The 15,717-nt window shown below is 49.7% G+C and overlaps 1 protein-coding gene across 5 annotated transcripts in view; it reads right to left on the reverse strand.

Moving 5' to 3' along the window:
- LOC116958217 (uncharacterized) overlaps window positions 1-15,717 on the reverse strand; it is a 153,699-nt gene that overhangs the window by 62,241 nt on the left and 75,741 nt on the right. For 4 of the 5 annotated variants that reach the window (XM_076056102.1, XM_076056101.1, XM_076056103.1 and 1 more), the window contains exon 1: window positions 8,129-8,641. The exons of the other annotated variant lie outside the window; for it this stretch is intronic. The gene's annotated coding sequence lies outside the window, so the exon portion shown is untranslated. Of the gene's footprint in view, window positions 1-8,128; window positions 8,642-15,717 lie in introns of those variants that run through there. 5 annotated transcript variants of the gene reach the window in all.

Below are 15,717 nucleotides of genomic sequence, written 5' to 3' on the forward strand. Positions count from 1 at the left end.
GCTGGAAGCTCAACATCTACAAGCTGGAAGCTCTACGTCTACAAGCTGGAAGCTCAACATCTACAAGCTGGAAGCTCAACATCTACAAGCTGGAAGCTCTACGTCTCAAGCTGGAAGCTCAACATCTACAAGCTGGAAGCTCAACATCTACAAGCTGGAAGCTCAACATCTACAAGCTGGAAGCTGAACATCTACAAGCTGAAAGCTCAACATCTACAAGCTGGAAGCTCAACATCTACAAGCTGGAAGCTCCACGTCTCAAGCTGGAAGCTCAACGTCTTCAAGCTGGAAGCTCAACATCTACAAGCGGGAAGCGCAACGTCTACAAGCTGGAAGCTCCACGTCTCAAGCTGGAAGCTCAACATCTACAAGCTGGAAGCTCCACGTCTCAAGCTGGAAGCTCCACGTCTCAAGCTGGAAGCTCAACACCTACAAGCTGGAAGCTCAACATCTACAAGCTGGAAGCTCTACGTCTCAAGCTGGAAGCTCAACATCTACAAGCTGGAAGCTCAACGTCTACAAGCTGGAAGCTCAACATCTACAAGCTGGAGGCTCAACGTCTACAAGCTGGAAGCTCAACATCTACAAGCTGGAGGCTCAACATCTACAAGCTGAAAGCTCAACATCTACAAGCTGGAGGCTCAACATCTACAAGCTGGAAGCTCAACATCTACAAGCTGGAAGCTCAACATCTACAAGCTGGAGGCTCAACATCTACAAGCTGAAAGCTCAACATCTACAAGCTGGAAGCTCAACATCTACAAGCTGGAAGCTCAACAACTACAAGCTGGAAGCTCAACATCTACAAGCTGGAAGCTCTACATCTCAAGCTGGAAGCTCAACATCTACAAGCTGGAAGCTCAACATCTACAAGCTGGAAGCTCAACATCTACAAGCTGGAAGCTCAACATCTACAAGCTGGAAGCTCAACATCTACAAGCTGGAAGCTCTACATCTACAAGCTGGAAGCTCAACATCTACAAGCTGGAAGCTCTACGTCTCAAGCTGGAAGCTCAACATCTACAAGCTGGAAGCTCTACGTCTACAAGCTGGAAGCTCAACATCTACAAGCTGGAAGCTCAACATCTACAAGCTGGAAGCTCTACGTCTCAAGCTGGAAGCTCAACATCTACAAGCTGGAAGCTCAACATCTACAAGCTGGAAGCTCAACATCTACAAGCTGGAAGCTGAACATCTACAAGCTGGAAGCTCAACATCTACAAGCTGGAAGCTCCACGTCTCAAGCTGGAAGCTCAACGTCTACAAGCTGGAAGCTCAACATCTACAAGCTGGAAGCGCAACGTCTACAAGCTGGAAGCTCCACGTCTCAAGCTGGAAGCTCAACATCTACAAGCTGGAAGCTGCACGTCTCAAGCTGGAAGCTCCACGTCTCAAGCTGGAAGCTCAACACCTACAAGCTGGAAGCTCAACATCTACAAGCTGGAAGCTCTACGTCTCAAGCTGGAAGCTCAACATCTACAAGCTGGATGCTCAACGTCTACAAGCTGGAAGCTCAACATCTACAAGCTGGAGGCTCAACATCTACAAGCTGAAAGCTCAACATCTACAAGCTGGAGGCTCAACATCTACAAGCTGGAAGCTCAACATCTACAAGCTGGAAGCTCAACATCTACAAGCTGGAGGCTCAACATCTACAAGCTGAAAGCTCAACATCGACAAGCCGGAAGCTCCACGTCTCAAACTGGAAGCTCAACATCTACAAGCTGGAAGCTCAACGTCTACAAGCTGGAAGCTCTACATCTACAAGCTAGAAGCTCTACATCTACAAGCTAGAAGCTCAACATCTACAAGCTAGAAGCTCTACGTCTCAAGCTGGAAGCTCAACACCTACAAGCTGGAAGCTCCACGTCTACAAGCTAGAAGCTCAACATCTACAAGCTAGAAGCTCTACATCTACAAGCTAGAAGCTCAACATCTACAAGCTAGAATCTCTACGTCTCAAACTGGAAGCTCAACATCTACAAGCTGGAAGCTCAACGTCTACAAGCTGGAAGCTCTACATCTACAAGCTAGAAGCTCTACATCTACAAGCTAGAAGCTCAACATCTACAAGCTAGAAGCTCTACGTCTCAAGCTGGAAGCTCAACATCTACAAGCTGGAAGCTCAACATCTACAAGCTGGAGGCTCAACATCTACAAGCTGAAAGCTCAACATCGACAAGCCGGAAGCTCCACGTCTCAAACTGGAAGCTCAACATCTACAAGCTGGAAGCTCAACGTCTACAAGCTGGAAGCTCTACATCTACAAGCTAGAAGCTCTACATCTACAAGCTAGAAGCTCAACATCTACAAGCTAGAAGCTCTACGTCTCAAGCTGGAAGCTCAACACCTACAAGCTGGAAGCTCAACATCTACAAGCTGGAAGCTCAACATCTACAAGCTGGAAGCTCAACATCTACAAGCGGGAAGCTCAACATCTAGAAGCTGGAAGCTCGACACCTACAAGCTGGAAGCTCAACATCTATAAGCTGGAAGCTCAACGTCTACAAGCTGGAAGCTCAACGTCTACAAGCTGGAAGCTCAACATCTACAAGCTGGAAGCTCAACGTCTACAAGCTGGAAGCTCAACACCTACAAGCTGGAAGCTCAACACCTACAAGCTAGAAGCTCAACGTCTACAAGCTGGAAGCTCAACATCTACAAGCTGGAAGCTCAACACCTACAAGCTGGAACCTCAACATCTACATGCTGGAAGTTCTACGTCTCAAGCTCTACGTCTCAAGCTGGAAGCTCAACATCTACAAGCGGGAAGCTCCACGTCTACAAGCTGGAAGCTCCACGTCTCAAGCTGGAAGCTCAACGTCTACAAGCTGAAAGCTCAACATCCACAAGCTAGAAGCTCAAAGACTACAAGCTGGAAGCTCAACATCTACAAGCTGGAAGCTCAAAGACTACAAGCTGGAAGCTCAACATCCACAAGCTGGAAGCTCAACATCCACAAGCTGGAAGCTCAACATCCACAAGCTGGAAGCTCTACGTCTCAAGCTCTACGTCTCAAGCTGGAAGCTCAACACCTACAAGCTGGAAGCTCTACGTCTACAAGCTGGAAGATCAACATCTACAAACGTGAAGCGCAACATCTACAAGCTGGAAGGTCAACACCTACAAGCTGGAAGCTCTACGTCTCAAGCTGGAAGCTCAACATCTATAAGCTGGAAGCTCTACGTCTACAAGCTGGAAGCTCTACATCTACAAACGTGAAGCGCAACATCTACAAGCTGGAAGGTCAACACCTACAAGCTGGAAGCTCTACGTCTCAAGCTGGAAGCTCAACATCTAAAAGCTGGAAGCTCAACATCTACAAGCTGGAAGCTCTACATCTACAAACGGGAATCTCAACACCTACAAGCTGGAAGCTCTACGTCTCAAGCTGGAATCTCAACATCTACAAGCTGGAAGCTCAACATCTACAAGCTGGAAGCTCAACGTCTACACGCTGGAAGCTCAACATCTACAAACTGGAAGCGCTACGTCTACAAGCTGGAAGATCAACATCTACAAGCTGGAAGCTCAACACCTACAAGCTGGAAGCTCTACGTCTACAAGCTGGAAGATCAACATCTACAAGCTGGAAGCTCTACGTCTACAAGCTGGAAGATCAACATCTACAAGCTGGAAGCTCAACACCTACAAGCTAGAAGCTCTACGTCTACAAGCTGGAAGCTGAACATCTACAAGCTGGAAGCTCAACACCTACAAGTGGGAAGCTCCACATCTACAAGCTGGAAGCTCCACGTCTCAAGCTGGAAGCTCAACATCTACAAGCTGGAAGCTGAACATCTACAAGCTGGAAGCTCCACGTCTCAAGCTGGAAGGTCTACGTCTAAAAGCTGGAAGCTCAACATCTACAAGCTGGAAGCTCAACATCTACAAGCTGGAAGTTCCACGTTTCAAACTGGAAGCTCAACGTCTACAAGCTGGAAGCTCAAAGACTACAAGCTGGAAGCTCAACATCTACAAGCTGGAAGCTCAACACCTACGAGCTGGAAGCTCAACATCTACAAGCTGGAATCTCAACGACTACAAGCTGGAAGCTCAACATCTACAAGCTGGAAGCTCAACGTCTACAAGCTGGAAGCTCAACGTCTACAAGCTGGAAGCTCAACATCCACAAGCTGGAAGCTCAACACCTACAAGTGGGAAGCTCAACATCTCAAGCTAGAAGCTCTACGTCTCAAGCTGGAAGCTCAACATCTACAAGCTGGAAGCTCTACATCTACAAGCTGGAAGCTCAACATCTACAAGCTGGAAATTCTACATCTACAAATGGGAAGCTCCACGTCTACAGGTTTTAAGCTCAACATCTACAAGCTGGAAGCTCAACACCTACAAGTTGGAAGCTCAATACCTACAAGCTGGAAGCTCAACATTTACAAGCTAGAAGCTCAACATCTACAAGCTGGAAGCTCAACACCTACAAGTTGGAAGCTCAATACCTACAAGCTGGAAGCTCAACAACTACAAGCAGGAAGTTCAACATCTATAAGCTGGAAGCTCTACGTCTACAAGCTGGAAGCTCTACATCTACAAACGTGAAGCGCAACATCTACAAGCTGGAAGGTCAACACCTACAAGCTGGAAGCTCTACGTCTCAAGCTGGAAGCTCAACATCTAAAAGCTGGAAGCTCAACATCTACAAGCTGGAAGCTCTACATCTACAAACGGGAATCTCAACACCTACAAGCTGGAAGCTCTACGTCTCAAGCTGGAATCTCAACATCTACAAGCTGGAAGCTCAACATCTACAAGCTGGAAGCTCAACGTCTACACGCTGGAAGCTCAACATCTACAAACTGGAAGCTCTACGTCTCAAGCTGGAAGCTCAACACCTACAAGCTGGAAGCTCAACATCTACAAGCTGGAAGCTCAACATCTACAAGCTTGAAGCTCCACGTCTCAAGCTGGAAGCTCCACGTCTCAAGCTGGAAGCTCAACACCTACAAGCTGGAAGCTCAACACCTACAAGCTGGAAGCTCAACACCTACAAGCTGGAAGCTCAACGTCTACAAGTTGGAAGCTCAACACCTACAAGCGGGAAGCTCAACATCTACAAGCGGGAAGCTCAACATCTACAAGCTGGAAGCTCAACATCTACAAGCTGGAAGCTCAACATCTACAAGCTGGAAGCTAAACATCTACAAGCGGGAAGCTCAACATCTACAAGCTGGAAGCTCAACATCTACAAGCTGGAAGCTCTACGTCTACAAGCTGGAAGCTCAACATCTACAAGCTGGAAGCTCAACATCTACAAGCTGGAAGCTCAACATCTACAAGCTGGAAGCTCAACATCTACAAGCTGGAAGCTCAACATCTACAAGCTGGAAGCTCTCCGTCTCAAGCTCTACATCTCAAGCTGGAAGCTCAACATCTACAAGTTGGAAGCTCATCGTCTACAAGCTGGAAGCTCTACGTCTACAAACTGGAAGCTCTACGTCTACAAGCTGGAAGCTCAACAAGGCAGCCACGTGCTTGCGGACCCGAGTGAGGGCCCGGCTCTTCGTAGCAGTAACCCCTCTGTAGTTAGCGGGGTGGTCACCACCCTAGGCTGTATCTGGTGAAGGGGCAGTCACCCCCATTTGTGTTATGAATAAATGTGTTGCTTCTAAAAGGAATAACGTGTGGGACTCAGTTGGATTCACTACACACGTAACCACACAGACACACACACCTACACACGTACAACAACAACCGCCATTCGCCACTAAGTGGTGATGACGTCACCACGACGCTTGTGCCAGGCCATGTGCACCTTGAGGCCACGTGAAGTGTCGAACGCCCGCGGGTAGGAGGTCACGGGGCAGACCCAAGTGCCACGGGTCGACTGACTAAGATGACCAAGATCACTGGCTGATGCACCACCTGTGCCCCCTACTGTGCCAACGTGCTGTGCTTTAGCCTCCCTGCGCTCCGCTCGTTGTTGTGAGCGTCGCTCCTCCGCCCTCCGTTGTTGTTGGAGGGCGACTACCTCTAACTGCCCAGTAGCAGCGTCCTTCACGAGCATCCTCCACAGAGGCCGATCTTGACACCGCTGGTACCAGTCATCGGCAAGTCCACTCAGCTCCACGTCCTCCTGTACCACATCACTCCCATCTCTTCTCTAGCCCGTGCCGCGCCCGTTTAGCCCCCTCTACCCGGCCGAACAAAAGCTGTATCGGCATGCGGTGGCTGGGCATGCGGGCTACATGACCCAGCCAACGCAGCCTTGCCTGCCGGAGGAGCTCACCGATGGGACCTTGCCCAGATCTTTCAAGGATTTGTGAGCTCCTCACACAATCCAGCCTGCTTAAACCCAGGATGGATCGTATGCAGGCTAGTCTAAATGTTTCTAACCGGCGAAGATGTTCCATTAGGGGGGTCCACGTTTCGCAAGCGTAGAGAAGGGAGGGAATGACCGTGGCCGATAAGACCTGTGCCAACACACCTACACACACACATACATACAAACATACCTACACACGTAACCACACACAGACACACCTACACACACACAGACACACGCGTGGGCTGTCCAGTCGGCATCCGTGCAAGGAAGCCACTCGCATCAGCAATTAACCCCAATTGTGAACGCATCTATCACCAAAGCAGGTGCCACCATCCAGCCTACCGCTATAAACTGAGCTGCATTTGAGCGAAGGAGCGACCCTTGCTATCACAAATGATAGCTTAACGATGCGAGCTGTCATCATCATCATCATCACGTGGACAATTAATTATATCAGCCAGCCAACCATTCTTAAACGCGTGGTGGTGATTTTGATTCTAAATGTGGTGGGAAACGCGGAGGACCCGGAGAGACATCCACGGGGAGAGAGAGAGAGACGCAGACTCCAAATATAATCACTACCACCATCATCAACATCACAACCATCATCACAACCATTATAATCACTACCATCATCACCACCATCATCACTACCATTATCATCACTACCATCATCACAACCACCATCAACATCACAACCATCATCACTACGATCATCACTACCATTATCATCACTACCATCATCACAACCATCATCACTACCATCATCACTACCATTATCATCACTACCATCATCACCACCATCATCATCAACCCCACCATCACCAACAACCATCACCACCGACAACCACCACCATCATCACAACAACCACCACCATCATCACAACAACCAGCGTCATCACAACAACCACCACCATCATCACAACAACCACCACCATCATCACAACAACCACCACCGTCATCACAACAACCACCAGCATCATCACCACAACCACCACCGTCATCACAACAACCACCACCATCATCACAACAACCACCACCGTCATCACAATAACCACCACCACCATCATAACAACCACCACCATCACAACAACCACCACCATCATCATCACAACAACCACCACCATCACCACAACAACCACCACCATCATAACCACCACCATCATCACAACAACCACCACCACCATCATCACAACCACCACCACCATCATCACAACAACCACCACCATCATCACAACCACCATCATCACAACAACCACCACCACCATCATCACAACCACCACCACCATCATCACAACAACCACCACCATCATCACAACCACCATCATCACAACCACCACCACCATCATCACAACAACCACCACCATCATCACAACCACCACCACCACCATCACAACAACCACCACCACCATCATCACAACAACCACCACCATCATCACAACCACCACCATCATCACAACAACCACCACCACCATCATCACAACAACCATCACAACAACCACCACCACCATCATCACAACCACCACCGTCATCACAACAACCACCACCACCATCATCACAACAACCACCACCATCATCACAACAACCACCACCATCATCACAACCACCACCGTCATCACAACAACCACCACCACCATCATCACAACAACCACCACCATCATCACAACAACCACCACCATCATCACAACCACCACCGTCATCACAACAACCACCACCACCATCATCACAACAACCACCACCGTCATCACAACAACCACCACCTCTAGCCAGCTCCGTTCGCGTTTCGCTTCGCGCGCTCCCTGCAATGGCAAAATCTGAGATTCAACCTCGCGTGCCTCTTCCTACCTGTGGTTGTAGCGGTGGTGGCGGTCGTGGTGGTGGTTGTGGCGGTGGTCGTGGTCGTGGTGGATTGAAGGTCTTCTCAACTCTTCGTCGCAAAAAGTTGTTCGGGGATTTTTTTTTGTTTAAGAGCGGTAACAATAATAATATGATGTATCTCTCTCCCTCTCTCTATGTTAGCGTAAGGAGAGCGCAACTTTTGATGCAGGTTTAAGAGAAGGAAATCTCGTGACCACCGCCGTCTCTCTGTCTGTGTCTCTGTGTCTCTGTCTCTCTCTGTCTCTCTCTGTGTCTCTGTCTCTCTGTGTCCCTCTCTGTCTGTGTCTCTCTCTGTCTGTGTCTCTCTCTGTGTGTATCTCTGTCTCTCTCTGTCTGTCTCTGTCTCTGTGTGTCTCTGTCTCTGTCTGTCTGTCTCTGTCTGTCTGTCTCTGTGTGTCTCTGTCTGTGTGTCTCTGTCTGTCTGTCTCTGTCTGTCTGTCCGTGTCTGTCACGCAGCCTGCAATGTGCACACAGCAGCAAGGGAAATGTGGTGGAGGGGGGGGCTGGTCACGTGTACCCCCTTCTCCTCCCCCCCTTCTCCCCCCCCTCCTCCCTCACCCCTCCCTCACCCCCCTCCCTCACAGTCACAGCGCCATCCGCAAGCACCTCCTCCCTCACCCCCCCCCCGCCCCCCTCCTCACCCCCCTCCCTCACCCCCCTCCTCCTCACCCCCTCCCTCACCCCCTCCCTCACCCCCCTCCCTCCTCACCCCTCCCTCCTCACCCCCCTCCCTCACCCCCCTCCCTCCTCACCCCCCCCTCCCTCACCCCCTCCCTCCTCACCCCCTCCCTCACCCCCTCCCTCACCCCCCCTCCCTCCTCACCCCTCCCTCCTCACCCCCCTCCCTCCTCACCCCTCCCTCCTCACCCCCCCTCCCTCACCCCCCTCCCTCCTCACCCCCTCCCTCACCCCCTCCCTCACCCCCCTCCCTCCTCACCCCTCCCTCCTCACCCCCCCTCCCTCACCCCCCTCCCTCCTCACCCCCCCCCTCCCTCACCCCCTCCCTCCTCACCCCCCTCCCTCCTCACCCCCCCTCCCTCACCCCCCCCTCCCTCCTCACCCCTCCCTCCTCACCCCCCTCCCTCACCCCCTCCCTCACCCCCTCCCTCTTCACCCCCCCCTTCCTCCTCACCCCTCCCTCCTCACCCCCTCCCTCACCCCCTCCCTCACCCCCCTCCCTCCTCACCCCCCCTCCCTCACGCCCTCCCTCACACCCCCCCTCCCTCCTCCCCCCCTTCTCACCCCCCTCCCTCCTCACCCCTCCCCCCCACCCCTCTTAAGCCACGCCTCTCCCAGCAGCGCGCTCGACTCCCCGAACTTTTTTCCGGCGCGAGGTGCCGCCCCCGCAGGGACCCTTGGGGGGGGCGTGGCGTCAAATCCGCAGAGCTGTGATGTCACGGCTGTCACAGCCAAGGGCAGGTGGTGGTGGTGGTGGGAGGGGCCGAGTGAGACGGAGGGAGGGGAGGAGGCAAAAAAGGGGCGGAGTTGATGGGAGGGGCCAGGGAAGGTTGGAGGAGGGGCGAGAGAGAGAGAGAGGACCAAGATGGCGGCCGAGACTGGTAGCTGCACGTGGCAATTGGGAACTTTCCACCGTGTGTTTGAGCCCCTGCGATCCTCCTTACACAACTAGCACTACTACACACGTGAGGTTTATTACATTTCAGTGATTTCGCCAGGGCAATGCCCAATATGTTACATCTATGGGGCCCTTTTTAATTATAATTTTTTTGCCAGTTACAAAATGATGAAAGATGTAAGAACCGGTTGCAATCCTTTTCTGGCAATAAAGCAGGGAATATGTATTAACGATGATTTGATACTTGCAAGGCAAGACATCTTCACAGATATAAGGGGCCGTCCATAAATGACGTCACGCACCTAGTGGGGGTGGGGGGGTCGGTCAGACATTTGTGACGAGGGGGGGGGAGGGGTTGAGAACTGTGACGTCACATCAAAATTCAAAATTCGCAACTTTAAATAAATATAGACGCAACACGTTCTACTTATATTCATATTCTTAGCTCTTTTGGTAAAGGCACGTTGAAGGGAAATAATAAAATAATGAAATATATAATATATTTTATTAATTTATTGTTTCCCTTCAACGTGGTAAAGTCACGTTGAAGGGAAACAATAAAATAATGAAATATATAATATATTTTATTAATTCATTGTTTCCCTTCAACGTGACTTTACCGAAAGAGCTTAGAATATTAATTACTGCAGTCACGAAAGCTTTAAATCAAAACGTTCTACTTAATTAAATTAACTTTTTAATAAATGTTTTCTTCCTACAACGTCAGAGTGCAGCGGCCACATTAGATACGCACTACTACAATGACAATAGTTTAAAGCGATTTGAAGCATGTTTTATTTTCAAAATGGAAATATGGTTTTGTGGGGGGGGGGGAGGGGCAGAGCTTTGTGACGTCATATTTTAGGGGGGGGGGTCTGACTTTTTTTGTGACGCCGTGTGACGAGGGGGGAGGGGGTTGGGTCAAAAATCGTCCAAAATCGCGTGACGTATATTTACGTACGGCCCCTGACAGCTGGGCCCCGAGTGGTAAGTGCTCGTATTGATACGTGTTTTGTCGTTCTGCTGTTCACCTTTGAGCGTTTTCAAGTCTGTTCGCCACGGTGGCTCGGAGACGTTAAATGCCTCGCCCGGTGTATAAGAGGTCGTGGGGTCGGTTTTCAGTTCAGTTTTAGTTTCATTTCTTAGGTGCGAGCTGTACTAGTCGGCTTCACCCGGGACTTGGATTCACCACGCCCGCCGCCTTTGTCTCCACCAGTGGCGATGTTCAGACAACCACAGAAGTTACTCGTTTGAGGCTGAGTCGATCCTAGGCGAGGCCCAGGAGCGGTTGAAATAATCGTCACCGGTTGGTGGCCGTGAGCGGGAATCGAACTCGGGTCGCCGGGTTCGTAGCGCGGCGTGGCGCTAACCACTACGCTACCGCTCCCCCCACACAGACACACAGACACACACAGACACAGACACACACAGACACACACACACAGACACACAGACACACACACAGACACACAGACACACACACAGACACACAGACAGCGCGCTAACCACTACACTACAATGCGTCACGCTTCCACGTGCGCGGGTCACGTGACAGATTTGACGTCACAGCTCACTTGCCGTGCAAAACAAATATGCATTATTGAGCTCCACCCCCCAAAAAAGTGTTTTTTTTTATTATTGCATGGTGTACAGTCTGGAAAGTACCCACATGGCAAATTTCCAGTTTGTTGCATGTCGGGAAAGTACGCTAAACATTTTGAACATACACACATATTCACCACTTTGCCTTTTCTATATATGGAGATAGCCCTGTGAGCCATGCGGCTCTTGACTCTGGTGCAACCGCAACAAACACACAAACACGAACAAGAAAACATCTTCTTAAAGTGACTGCGCGCAACAACAACAACAAAAAATCCTGGGAGAAAACCAGCAAAAGTCTTCCAGAAAAAAAACACCGCATTTCAACGCCGTGTGCAAAAATCCCAGTGGGATGGCAAGTCAAACGGTAACAACTATAAGACGATGTAGATTAAAAGTTATCGGGCCAACTCTGTGCTACAACAAACAAAACATGGCCAGGCCAAACCGTCCTCAAAATGACCAAAATAACGCCACGAAAACAACGTAACAGTGATCATAGGTTGGACCCCAACCCCACCGTGGTGGTCACGTGGATTTTTCTCCGGGTCGTCCGGTTTTTTTCCCCCCCACCACATTTTGAATTGTGCGTTGTAGAGTATTTGGCAGCTGCAGCAAATGTCCCGTGTGACGATGAGCCACTTCGTTGAGCTATCATTTGTGGCCAGGTTGCTTTTGAATAAGAGCGATGTATCTCAGTAGGCTTTACCTGGTAAAAAAAAAATGTTTTGTATAATTTAGTTTTAGTGTAACACTGGTGATGAGGCGAGGCCACAAAGAAGGCTTCTGTCTCTGGTGTAGGCCAATCCGTTTCAAATACATTGCAAATATTATACTGTGTAGGAAGCTCCTGGTTACACCACCAGCCCACGGGGATTATTGTGTCCGTCCGTCGTCGAGCATACAAACATGGGAGTGGTGGGGCTGGGTGGAGAGGGGAGGGGCTGGGTGGGGAGGGTGGGGCTGGGTGGGGTGGGGAGGGTGGGGAGGGGCTGGGTGAGGGGTGGGGCTGGGTGGGGAGGGGCTGGGTGGGGAGGGAGGGGCTGGGTGGGGAGGGGCGGGGTGGGAGGGGCTGGGTGGGGAGGGTGGGGCTGGGTGGGGTGGGGGAGGGTGCGGACGGTGGGGAGGGGCTGGGTGAGGGGTGGGGCTGGGTGGGGAGGGGCTGGGTGGGGAGGGAAGGGCTGGGGTGGGGAGGGGCTGGGTGGGGAGGGGCTGGGTGGGGAGGGAGGGGCTGGGTGGGGAGGGGCTGGGTGGGGAGGGTGGTGCTGGGTGGGGAGGGGCTGGTCACCCCGTGGTGCCCTTATAAAACTCAACGTTTAACCTACTCACGCCGGCTTGTGCCCGCCCTCACAGTCGGGCATATTGTGCGGAATACACCACCACGTGGTGCCGCCGTTGACCCTGGCCATTGACCGAGCAACCCGACGTTCCTACCAGCTCCCTCCGCAGGAGAATGTGTTTTTAATCAGAGCATGTTTGTTTGCATGTTTAGCCACACGCATGTGTGTGGTGAATGCAGACTTGATGATGCCTTACAAAAGGTATAATCTGTATGGCGTTAACACAAATCCTGATTTATTGCCAGAAAGGGTAAAACCTATTATTATTTTTCATACATTGATACCGGAAAAAGTAATATTTAAAACAACTTTTGTTTAAAAACACGCTTTAATGAAATGTACCGTACTCGTAATGGCAGAACTCCACAACTCCAGGAAGTGGCCCCGAAGCTTGGCCACAGCGTAAGGGGCCCGTGGTGATTTACAGCCAACGTCAGCTGAGCGTGGACAATTAGACCCAAACTGAAACATAACATATAAAAAATAATGTTTAAAAATCTATATTTTATGTTTAATGATAGAATATAGTATTGTCATTAGTATGATATAAGTATACCAAGTTTGCAGTCGATACCACATTGGGAAGATCTCCTTTTTGAGGATACAACAGACGGAGTGAGTTAAATAAAAGCACACAATAAAATTCTCACGACGTTTCGGCCACAACGCAAGCGGCCGTCTTCAGGTGAAAGGTACAGAACTGTCGGGACGACAGAGCTTCAGAGCTTCAATGAAGCTCTGTCGTCCCGACAGTTCTGTACCTTTCACCTGAAGACGGCCGCTTGCGTTGTGGCCGAAACGTCGTGAGAATTTTATCATGTGCTTTTATTATTTTATTCTCATTCTACCTGACTTTACCGAAAGAACCAAAGAAGATGAATCCTTGCAGTCACGAAAGCTTCAAATAGAAGATTAAATAAAAGCGTGTAAAATAATAAAAAGCTATCCCATGATACAGCTGCTCACCCCGAGCTACAGACGCTCTGATACGTCTGGCATTGCCCTGGTGCTGTCCGCCTTTTGGCGTTCTCTGGTCTGACAGCGGTGGTGAGACTAGGCCACGAAGAAGGCCGCTATATCTGGTGTAGGCCCAATCAGTTCCAAGGACAATGCATATAACATGTTTACATTATTATTAAAGACCATGTGTATGTTATTACTACCGGAGCATGTTTGTTCGTGCGTTCACTACAAGTACTGCGTGTGGTTAAAATGCAGACTTGATGATGCCTCTAAAATCTCAATGTGTGCGTTGTCTATCTGATGTTTGAACATCTCCCTCCCCCCCACCTCCCTCCAACAACATTTAGAAACATGCAATTATTAAGACGGCACAAAAAACTATCTGGTTCTTTCGGTAAAGTCACGTAGGTATAAAATTAAATTAAAATAAATCACGACGTTTCGATTGCAACACAAGCAATCATCAATCATCAGGTGGGAAAACCACAGCAAGAACATTTTTTGTTGTTGCTGAAGTGGGAGAGAGATGTTGTGGTTCATTATGGTATTATGTAGATCTTTCGTTTCGTTTGGGCTGCCCTTAACGTCCAAACGTTAGGCCGCTTTGTAGTCGTCGTTGTCGTTTGTGATGGCCAAGTGAATAGCTCGGTGGGATTTGCCTGGGTAGGAATGTGAATGGTAGTGATGTATCTGTATGTGTGTTGGGTGATTTGTATAACTTTCCTGTACTCTGCACTCCTATCGGTGTTTGTGTAACTGTTTGTTGTTGGGACGAAAAATAAAGAGCTTTACAGCTCATCGGATTATGTTAGTATAGCCAGTTAAATCATTACGACATGTGGTATACACATATCGTGGTATACACATTGTACAATACGTTTCATATGTACATATGTAAAGACGACTTGAATTGTCTTGCGATGGTTCCTTTATTGGATGAGACCCCACTGCAACAGCCCCGAGTCTCCCGCTCATCTTCCTTATATACGGACCGAGGGCACGCCCCCATTCCCGAACCTTCTCACTGGCTCTAGACCACTCACTCCACCAGCAGACTCTGCCGTCACCTGGCCACGCTCTCATTCTCGATCATTCCCGCAGCCACCAGTCCACTCGCACTGCAGGCTGACTCCCCTGTCATTACCTCCCGTGGCCACTAGTCCCTTCACACTGGAGGCTGACTCTCCTGTCATTACCTCCTGTGGCCACCAGTCTATTCGTACTGCAGGCTGACTCCCCTGTCATTACCTCCGGCGGCCACTAGTCCCTTCACACTGTAGGCTGACTCCCCTGTCATTACCTCCCGTGGCCACCAGTCCACTCGCACTGCAGGCTGACTCCCCTGTCATTACCTCCCGTGGCCACCAGTCCCTTCGCACTGCAGGCTGACTCCCCTGTCATTATTTTGCAGATGAATTTAACCTGTTTCAATTAATAAATGTCCCCACAAGACCCAATATAAAAAAATCCGGGACAGTCATCTCTGCTTGACGTCCTATTGACAAATGCCCCTCACAATTTCACACTGATTGGTGTTCTGGGTAATAACCTTAGTGATCACTCCTTCATTTTTGGGGTGAGATCATCAGCCAGACCCAAAGCCCCCCTAAATTGGTTGAGAAGTACTCTATGAGACACTTCAGCAATCAGGCATTTACTAATGATATGCTTCACTCGGATATTGACAAAGTCTGTGATATCCCCAACCTGACTACGGCTTGGGAGACCTTCAGGTACACGTTTCTCCAAATTCTTAACAAACATGCTCCATTGGTTAGATTTAAAATTAAAGGCAACCGCCCACCATGGTTTGATCCTTTGATTACAAAGCTCATGAAAACTAGCGACAAGACTTGGGCATGTGCTCAGAAAAGTAATTTGGTCAAAGACTGGCTAGAATACATGATTTTAAGGAATAGATGCATCAAAAGAATACGGCATGCAAAAAATGCCTACTTTTCCTCCACTCTCCTGGAATCACATGGAAATGCCAGGATTTTCTGGAAAACAATCAAATGTATCGAAAAGGCATCCAAAACAGATAATCTGCCCATTGAGCTTAACCAAAATGGGGA

This window comes from Petromyzon marinus, chromosome 74, assembly GCF_048934315.1.
Source record: "Petromyzon marinus isolate PM22_M1 ecotype Great Lakes invasive population chromosome 74, UKy_Petmar_22M1.pri1.0, whole genome shotgun sequence".
In the NCBI taxonomy this organism is placed as follows: domain Eukaryota; kingdom Metazoa; phylum Chordata; class Hyperoartia; order Petromyzontiformes; family Petromyzontidae; genus Petromyzon; species Petromyzon marinus.